The sequence below is a fragment of the Papaver somniferum genome, unplaced genomic scaffold (genome assembly GCF_003573695.1).
Source record: "Papaver somniferum cultivar HN1 unplaced genomic scaffold, ASM357369v1 unplaced-scaffold_64, whole genome shotgun sequence".
NCBI classification, from domain to species: domain Eukaryota; kingdom Viridiplantae; phylum Streptophyta; class Magnoliopsida; order Ranunculales; family Papaveraceae; genus Papaver; species Papaver somniferum.
This window is the reverse complement of record NW_020649193.1, coordinates 1-9522: the sequence shown is the minus strand read 5'-3', so window position 1 is coordinate 9522 and position 9522 is coordinate 1.

Sequence of the window (9522 nt, the reverse complement as noted above, 5' to 3'; positions counted from 1 at the left end):
TATAAATTTAACATTTTTATGAACTCTTTTTTTTGTGTTGGCTTTGTCTTTCAATTTGAATCAAGATAGATGAAATTTGTTAGGATTTGGATTAGTTCTGCATGGTCTTTCATCTTCTATTGTGAAATTAGACTTCCTTCATATTTTCTTGAATCAACGTACATAGAAATGCAATTTTTACTAGACGTATTGCCTTAGAACATATTAATTGTAATTACAATACATTTTTCAAACTTTTTATGTTAAAGATGAGTTTATCTAGTTTACAATTTAGTCTCAGAAATCAATTTCCGACTTATAACGAAATGTGTAGACTTTTTTGAGTTAAAGTATATAAAATTCAACATTTTTATGAACTCTTTCTTTTTGTGTTGGCTTTGTCTTTCTATTTGATTCAAGATAGATGAAATTTGTTAGGATTTGGATTATTTCTGCATGGTCTTTTCATCCTTCTTCTATTGTGAAATTTGATTTCCTTCATATTTTCTTGAATCAACATACATAGAAAAGCAATTTTTACTAGACGTATTGCCTTAGAACATATTAATTGTAATTACAATACCTTTTTCAAACTTTTTCTGTTAAAGATGAGTTTATCTAGTTTACAATTTAGTGTCAGAAATCAATTTCCGACTTATAACGAAATGTGTAAACTTTTTTGAGTTAACGTATATAAAATTCAACATTTTTATGAACTCTTTCTTTTTGTGTTGGCTTTGTCTTTCTATTTGATTCAAGATATTTAAAATTTGTTAGGATTTGGATTAGTTCTGCATGGTCTTTCATCCTTCTTCTATTGTGAAATTAGACTTCCTTCATATTTTCTTGAATCAACATACATAGAAATTCAATTTTTACTAGACGTATTGCCTAAGAACATATTAATTATAATTACAATACATTTTTCAAAATTTTCTTTTAAAGATGAGTTTATCTAGTTTACAATTTAGTCTCAGAAATCAATTTCCGACTTATAACGAAATGTGTAGACTTTTTTGAGTTAACGTATATAAAATTAAACAATTTTATGAACTCTTTCTTTTTGTGTTGGATTTGTCTTTCTATTTGATTCAAGATAGATGAAATTTGTTAGGATTTGGATTAGTTTTGCATGGTCTTTCATCCTTCTTCTATTGTGAAATTTGACTTCATATTTTCTTGAATCAACGTACATAGAAATGCAATTTTTACTAGACGTATTGCCTTAGAACATATTAATTGTAATTACAATACATTTTTCAAACTTTTTCTGTTCTATCTAGTTTACAATTTAGTCTCGGAAATCAATTTCCGACTTATAACGAAATGTGTAAACTTTTTTGAGTTAACGTATATAAAATTCAACATTTTTATGAACTCTTTCTTTTGGTGTTGACTTTGTCTTTCTATTTGATTCAAGATAGATGAAATTTGTTAGGATTTGGATTAGTTCTGCATGGACTTTAATCCTTCTTCTATTGTGAAATTTGACTTCCTTCGTATTTTCTTGAATCAACGTACATAGAAATGCAATTTTTACTAGACGTATTGCCTTAGAATATATTAATTGTAATTACAATATATTTTTCAAACTTTTTCTGTTAAAGATGAGTCTATCTAGTTTACAATTTAGACTCAGAAATCAATTTCCGACTTATAAAGAAGTGTGTAGACTCTTTTGAGTTAACATATATAAAATTGACCTTTTTTATGAACTCTTTCTTTTTGTGTTGGCTTTGTCTTTCTATTTGATTCAAGATAGATGAAATTTGTTAGGATTTGGATTAGTTCTGCATGGACTTTCATCCTTCTTCTATTGTGAAATTTGACTTCCTTCATATTTTCTTGAATCAACGTACAGAGAAGTGCAATTTTTACTAGACGTATTGCCTTAGAACATATTAATTGTAATTACAATACATTTTTCAAACTTTTTCTGTTAAAGATGAGTCTATCTAGTTTACAATTTAGACTCAGAAATCAATTTCCGACTTATAAAGAAGTGTGTAGACTCTTTTGAGTTAACATATATAAAATTGACCTTTTTTATGAACTCTTTCTTTTTGTGTTGGCTTTGTCTTTCTATTTGATTCAAGATAGATGAAATTTGTTAGGATTTGGATTAGTTCTGCATGGACTTTCATCCTTCTTCTATTGTGAAATTTGACTTCCTTCATATTTTCTTGAATCAACGTACATAGAAATGCAATTTTTACTAGACGTATTGCCTTAGAACATATTAATTGTAATTACAATACATTTTTCAAACTTTTTATGTTAAAGATGAGTTTATCTAGTTTACAATTTAGTCTCAGAAATCAATTTCCGACTAATAACGAAATGTGTAGACTTTTTTGAGTTAACATATATAAAATTCAACATTTTTATGAACTCTTTCTTTTTGTGTTGGCTTTGTCTTTCTATTTGATTCAAGATAGATGAAATTTGTTATGATTTGGATTAGTTATGCATGGTCTTTCATCCTTCTTCTATTGTGAAATTTGAATTCCTTCATATTTTCTTGAATCAACGTACATAGAAATGCAATTTTTACTAGACGTATTATCTTAGAACATATTAATTGTAATTACAATACATTTTTCAAACTTTTTTTTGTCAAAGATGAGTTTATCTAGTTTACAATTTAGTCTCAGAAATAAATTTCCGACTTATAACGAAGTTTGTAGACTTTTTTGAGTTAACATATATTAAATTCAACATTTTTATGAACTCTTTGTTTTTGTGTTGGCTTTGTATTTCCATTTGATTCAAGATAGATAAAATTTTATAGGATTTGGGTTAGTTCTGCATAGTCTTTCATCCTTCTTCTATTGTGAAATTTGACTTCCTTCATATTTTCTTGAATCAACGTACATAGAAATGCAATTTTTACTAGGCATATTGCCTTAGAACATATTAATTGTAATTACAATACATTTTTCAAACTTTTTCTGTTAAAGATGAGTTTATCTAGTTTACAATTTAGTCTCAGAAATCAATTTCCGACTTATAACGAATTGTGTAGACTTTTTTGAGTTAACGTATATAAAATTAAATATTTTTATGAACTCTTTCTTTTTGTGTTGGTTTTGTCTTTCTATTTGATTCAAGATAGATGAAATTTGTTAGGATTTGGATTAATTCTGCATGGTCTTTCATCCTTCTTCTATTGTGAAATTTGACTTCCTTCATATTTTCTTGAATCAACGTACATAGAAATGCAATTTTTACTAGACGTATTGCCTTAGAACATATTAATTGTAATTACAATACATTTTTCAAACTTTTTCTGTTAAAGATGAGTTTATCTAGTTTACAATTTAGTCACAGAAATCAATTTCCGACTTATAACGAATTGTGTAGACTTTTTTGAGTTAACGTATATAAAATTCAATATTTTTATGAACTCTTTCTTTTTGTGTAGGCTTTGTATTTCTATTGGATTCAAGATAGATGAAATTTGTTAGGATTTGGATTAATTCTGCATGGTCTTTCATCCTTCTTCTATTGTGGAATTTGACTTCCTTCATATTTTCTTGAATCAACGTACATAGAAATGCAATTTTTACTAGACGTATTGCCTTAGAACATATTAATTGTAATTACAATACATTTTTCAAACTTTTTCTGTTAAAGATGAGTTTATCTAGTTTACAATTTAGTCTCAGAAATCAATTTCCGACTTATAACGAAATGTGTAGACTTTTTTGAGTTAACGTATATAAAATTCAACATTTTTATGAACTCTTTCTTTTTGTGTTGGCTTTGTCTTTCTATTTGATTCAAGATAGATGAAATTTGTTAGGATTTGGATTAATTCTGCATGGTCTTTCATCCTTCTTCTATTGTGAAATTTGACTTCCTTCATATTTTCTTGAATCAACGTACATAGAAATGCAATTTTTACTAGACGTATTTCCTTAGAACATATTAATTGTAATTACAATACATTTTTCAAAATTTTTATGTTAAAGATGAGTTTATCTAGTTTACAATTTAGTCTCAGAAATCAATTTCCGACTAATAACGAATTGTGTAGACTTTTTTGAGTTAACGTATATAAAATTCAACATTTTTATGAACTCTTTCTTTTTGTGTTGGCTTTGTCTTTCTATTTGATTCAAGATAGATGAAATTTGTTATGATTTGGATTAGTTATGCATGGTCTTTCATCCTTCTTCTATTGTGAAATTTGAATTCCTTCATATTTTCTTGAATCAACGTACATAGAAATGCAATTTTTACTAGACGTATTGCCTTAGAACATATTAATTGTAATTACAATACATTTTTCAAACTTTTTCTGTTAAAGATGAGTTTATCTAGTTTACAATTTAGTCACAGAAATCAATTTCCGACTTATAACGAATTGTGTAGACTTTTTTGAGTTAACGTATATAAAATTCAATATTTTTATGAACTCTTTCTTTTTGTGTTGGCTTTGTCTTTCTATTGGATTCAAGATAGATGAAATTTGTTAGGATTTGGATTAATTCTGCATGGTCTTTCATCCTTCTTCTATTGTGAAATTTGACTTCCTTCATATTTTCTTGAATCAACGTACATAGAAATGCAATTTTTACTAGACGTATTGCCTTAGAACATATTAATTGTAATTACAATACATTTTTCAAACTTTTTCTGTTAAAGATGAGTTTATCTAGTTTACAATTTAGTCACATAAATCAATTTCAGACTTATAACGAATTGTGTAGACTTTTTTGAGTTAACGTATATAAAATTCAATATTTTTATGAACTCTTTCTTTTTGTGTTGGCTTTGTCTTTCTATTGGATTCAAGATAGATGAAATTTGTTAGGATTTGGATTAGTTATGCATGGTATTTCATGCTTCTTCTATTGTGAAATTTGACTTCCTTCATATTTTCTTGAATCAACGTACATAGAAATGCAATTTTTACTAGACGTATTGCCTTAGAACATATTAATTGTAATTACAATACATTTTTCAAACTTTTTCTGTTAAAGATGAGTTTATCTAGTTTACAATTTAGTCTCAGAAATCAATTTCCGACTTATAACGAAATGTGTAGACTTTTTTGAGTTAACGTATATAAAATTTCTACATTTTTATGAACTCTTTCTTTTTGTGTTGGCTTTGTCTTTCTATCTGATTCAAGTTAGATGAAATTTGTTAAGATTTGGATTTGTTTTGCATGGTCTTTCATCCTTCTTCTATTGTGAAATTTTACTTCCTTCATATTTTCTTGAATCAACGTACATAGAAATGCAATTTTTACTAGACGTATTGCCTTAGAACATATTAATTGTAATTACAATACATTTTTCAAACTTTTTCTGTTAAAGATGAGTTTATCTAGTTTACAATTTAGTCTTTGAAATCAATTTCCGACTTATAACGAAGTGTGTAGACTTTTTTGAATTAACGTATATTAAATTCAACATTTTTATGAACTCTTTCTTTTTGTGTTGGCTTTGTCTTTCTATTTGATTCAAGATAGATGAAATTTGTTAGGATTTGGATTAGTTCTGCATGGTCTTTCATCCTTCTTCTATTGTGAAATTAGACTTCCTTCATATTTTCTTGAATCAACGTACATAGAAATGCAATTTTTACTAGACGTATTGCCTAAGAACATATTAATTATAATTACAATACATTTTTCAAAATTTTTCTTTTAAAGATGAGTTTATCTAGTTTAGAATTTAGTCTCAGAAATCAATTTCCGACTTATAACGAAGTGTGTAGACTTTTTTGAGTTAACGTATATAAAATTCAACAATTTTATGAACTCTTTCTTTTTGTGTTGGATTTGTCTTTCTATTTGATTCAAGATAGATGAAATTTGTTAGGATTTGGATTAGTTTTGCATGGTCTTTCATCCTTCTTCTATGGTGAAATTTGACTTCCTTTATATTTTCTTGAATCAACGTACATAGAAATGCAATTTTACTAGACTATTGCCTTAGAACATATTAATTGTAATTACAATACATTTTTCAAACTTTTTCTGTTAAAGATGAGTTTATCTAGTTTACAATTTAGTCTCAGAAATCAATTATCGACTTATAACAAAATGTGTAGACTTTTTTGAGTTAACGTATATAAAATTCAACATTTTTATGAACTCTTTCTTTTTGTGTTGGATTTGTCTTTCTATCTGATTCAAGATAGATGAAATTTGCTAGGATTTGGATAAGTTCTGCATGGTCTTTCATCCTTCTTCTATTGTGAAATTTGACTTCCTTAATATTTTCTTAAACCAACGTACATAGAAATGCAATTTTTACTAGACGTATTGCCTTAGAACATATTAATTGTAATTACAATACTTTTTTCAAACTTTTGCTGTTAAAGATGAGTTTATCTAGTTTACAATTTAGTCTCAGAAATCAATTATCGACTTATAACAAAATGTGTAGACTTTTTTGAGTTAACGTATATAAAATTCAACATTTTTATGAACTCTTTCTTTTTGTGTTGGATTTGTCTTTCTATTTGATTCAAGATAGATGAAATTTTCTAGGATTTGGATAAGTTCTGCATGGTCTTTCATCCTTCTTCTATTTTGAAATTTGACTTCCTTCATATTTTCTTGAATCAACGTACATAGAATGCAATTTTTACTAGACGTATTGCCTTAAAACATATTAATTGTAATTACAATACATTTTTCAAATTTTTTCTGTTAAAGATGAGTTTATCTAGTTTACAATGTAGTCTCAGAAATCAATTTCCGACTTATAACGAAGTGTGTAGACTTTTTTGAGTTAACGTATATAAAATTCAACAATTTTATGAACTCTTTCTTTTTGTGTTGGATTTGTCTTTCTATTTGATTCAAGATAGATGAAATTTGTTAGGATTTGGATTAGTTTTGCATGGTCTTTCATCCTTCTTCTATTGTGAAATTTGACTTCCTTCATATTTTCTTGAATCAACGTACATAGAAATGCAATTTTACTAGACTATTGCCTTAGAACATATTAATTGTAATTACAATACATTTTTCAAACTTTTTCTGTTAAAGATGAGTTTATCTAGTTTACAATTTAGTCTCAGAAATCAATTTCCGACTTATAACGAAATGTGTAGACTTTTTTGAGTCAACGTATATAAAATTTCTACATTTTTATGAACTCTTTCTTTTTGTGTTGTGTTTGTCTTTCTATCTGATTCAAGATAGATGAAATTTCTTAGGATTTGGATTAGTTCTGCATGGTCTTTCATCCTTCTTCTATTGTGAAATTAGAATTCCTTCATATTTTCTTGAATCAACGTACATAGAAATGCAATTTTTACTAGACGTATTGCCAAGAACATATTAATTATAATTAGAATACATTTTTCAAAATTTTTCTTTTAAAGATGAGTTTATCTAGTTTACAATTTAGTCTCAGAAATCAATTTCCGACTTATAACGAAATGTGTAGACTTTTTTGAGTTAACGTATATAAAATTCAACATTTTTATGAACTCTTTCTTTTTGTGTTGGATTTGTCTTTCTATTTGATTCAAGATAGATGAAATTTGCTAGGATTTGGATAAGTTCTGCATGGTCTTTCATCCTTCTTCTATTTTGAAATTTGACTTCCTTCATATTTTCTTGAATCAACGTACATAGAATGCAATTTTTACTAGACGTATTGCCTTAGAACATATTAATTGTAATTACAATACATTTTTCAAATTTTTTCTGTTAAAGATGAGTTTATCTAGTTTACAATGTAGTCTCAGAAATCAATTTCCGACTTATAACGAAATGTGTAGACTTTTTTGAGTTAACATATATAAAATTCAACATTTTTATGAACTCTTTCTTTTTGTGTTGGCTTTGTCTTTCTATCTGATTCAAGATAGATGAAATTTGTTAGAATTTGGATTAGTTCTGCATGATCTTTCATCCTTCTTCTATTGTGAAATTAGACTTCCTTCATATATTCTTGAATCAACGTACATAGAAATGCAATTTTTACTAGACGTATTGCCTAAGAACATATTAATTATAATTACAATACATTTTTCAAAATTTTTCTTTTAAAGATGAGTTTATATAGTTTAGAATTTAGTCTCAGAAATCAATTTCCGACTTATAACGAAGTGTGTAGACTTTTTTGAGTTAACGTATATAAAATTCAACAATTTTATGAACTCTTTCTTTTTGTGTTGGATTTGTCTTTCTATTTGATTCAAGATAGATGAAATTTGTTAGGATTTGGATTAGTTTTGCATGGTCTTTCATCCTTCTTCTATGGTGAAATTTGACTTCCTTTATATTTTCTTGAATCAACGTACATAGAAATGCAATTTTACTAGACTATTGCCTTAGAACATATTAATTGTAATTACAATACATTTTTCAAACTTTTTCTGTTAAAGATGAGTTTATCTAGTTTACAATTTAGTCTCAGAAATCAATTATCGACTTATAACAAAATGTGTAGACTTTTTTGAGTTAACGTATATAAAATTCAACATTTTTATGAACTCTTTCTTTTTGTGTTGGATTTGTCTTTCTATCTGATTCAAGATAGATGAAATTTGCTAGGATTTGGATAAGTTCTGCATGGTCTTTCATCCTTCTTCTATTGTGAAATTTGACTTCCTTAATATTTTCTTGAACCAACGTACATAGAAATGCAATTTTTACTAGACGTATTGCCTTAGAACATATTAATTATAATTACAATACATTTTTCAAACTTTTTCTGTTAAAGATGAGTTTCTCTAGTTTACAATTTAGTCTCAGAAATCAATTTCCGACTTATAACGAAATGTGTAGACTTTTTTGAGTTAACGTATATAAAATTCAACAATTTTATGAACTCTTTCTTTTTGTGTTGGCTTTGTCTTTCTATCTGATTCAAGATAGATGAAATTCGTTAGGATTTTGATTAGTTCTGCATGGTCTTTCATCCTTCTTCTATTGTGAAATTAGACTTCCTTCATATTTTCTTGAATCAACGTACATAGAAATGCAATTTTTACTAGGCGTATTGCCTTAGAACATATTAATTATAATTACAATACATTTTTCAAACTTTTTCTGTTAAATATGAGTTTATCTAGTTTACAATTTAGTCTCAGAAATAAATTTCCGACTTATAACGAAATGTTTAGACTTTTTTGAGTTAACATATATAAAATTCAACATTTTTATGAACTCTTTCTTTTTGTGTTGGCTTTGTCTTTCTATGTGATTCAAGATAGATGAAATTTGTTAGGATTTGGATTAGTTTTGCATGGTCTTTCATCCTTCTTCTATTGTGAAATTTGACTTCCTTCATATTTTCTTGAATCAACGTACATAGAAATGCAATTTTACTAGACTATTGCCTTAGAACATATTAATTGTAATTACAATACATTTTTCAAACTTGTTCTGTTAAAGATGAGTTTATCTAGTTTACAATTTAGTCTCAGAAATCAATTTCCGACTTATAACGAAATGTGTAGACTTTTTTGAGTTAACGTATATAAAATTCAACATTTTTATGAACTCTTTCTTTTTGTGTTGGATTTGTCTTTCTATTTGATTCAAGATAGATGAAATTTGCTAGG